The following is a 1,509-nucleotide window of genomic DNA, read 5'->3' on the forward strand; positions in this document are numbered from 1 at the left end:
TGGGAGCTTCAGTTGGTTCCATTGGACCAGTAGCGGTTGTGGAGACTCAGGGGTGGGGTTTCCGCTAGGCACAATGCTGGAATCTCGGGGCTGAAATCGTGGGTCCAATGATGTTTTGGAGCCACCAGGGCCTGGCCTTGCTCCCGTGCTCCATGCTGGAGCTTCAGGCTGGGATAGCAGTCTTCCCGTGTCAGGGCAGGAAGCTATGTGGATGGGGCCGCCACTTCAGACCACAGACAGGGAACCACAGGGTTTGGGACCCACAACAAGGGCATGGATCCTGGGCATGGAGACTGAGGATGCAGAGCCTCGTGGTTGGGTGAATTCTAGCAGCCAGGAACCACAAAGATGAGGCCTGGCTGACATGGGACTTTTCTCAAGTGTGGGCACTGTGGTTGCTGAGCTGCGCATGTGGGTAGCAGCACCAGTACCATGAGAATGGTGGAATTGGATCTGCATGGGGTGGGCAGCAGTGTTCAGGTCGCTGGGGAGTGATGGGCTGTGGTCTGGTACCAACAGGTGGCTGGGTTCCACGCCTATACCGGTTCCACGAAGTCTGCTGCTCGAGGCTTCCCAGGTGGTGTCTGTGGTCCTTGAGGTGCCTCCTCTGCTCAGATCCCACTCTGGCAGGGTGGAGTGCTCTACACCCAGTCACAAGGCATGGCTCTGGGGAGCATCCCCTCTCCCCACTCACTCTGCAGCCCTGCGGGGATGATACCAAGGCTGCTGCAGCAAAGCAAGCCCCATGCAGACCTGGCACCATGCACCTGAGAGCTCAGAGTGGCATCAGCTGCAGAAACCTGGGATCGGAAGCCAACAGATCCCTTCTGCGATCACTCTCCAGTACAATGTCTCTGCAATGATTCCACGCAGCTCCTCATCAGTCCAGAGGTCTGTGGTGGTAGAGGGATCCACCTCGTATCTCCAGCCGCGATGCCTGTGGGTGAACGTGGAGCCCCAGGGTTCTCTTCTTCTGTCCTTCTCCAGGTATAGATGCCACCCCAAAGTTCCCTTCCATCTCGCCCAGTGAATTGCCCCTTCACCTTCTCCTGCGCTCTGAATATATCCCCTCGCTTCTCCGGAGTTTTACAGTGTTCTTTCCAAGAAGAACCATCTGTGGGGGTAGGCAGCTGCCTGCAACTTTGGGTCCTCTTCTTGAGAGCATGTACCGGCTGTTTCTGGGCCTCCGTCTTGCCCCGCTCCCTCTTAAAGTTTTTCTTTTGATGTTTATATGTCCTGTAACTTTTGTGTTAAATGTCTACTTATTTTATCCTCACTATTTTTTAGTTAGGGGAATTTTTTTTTAATTACTTCCCTTCCCCTACTTTGTTTGACTAAGACTTTAATCATGTACAGCAAATATTCATATCAAAATACAATTAGTCATGGTGGGGAATCAATTAATGAACACTATAATGAATAGTGATTTAATATTTCAGTCTCTGGAATGCTGATATATTTAAAATTGATTAATATTTTCAGAGACATTTATTTTTATTGAGGGAAATT

This window comes from Propithecus coquereli, unplaced genomic scaffold (assembly GCF_000956105.1).
Source record: "Propithecus coquereli isolate 6110/MARCELLA unplaced genomic scaffold, Pcoq_1.0 Scaffold348, whole genome shotgun sequence".
Lineage (NCBI taxonomy): Eukaryota > Metazoa > Chordata > Mammalia > Primates > Indriidae > Propithecus > Propithecus coquereli.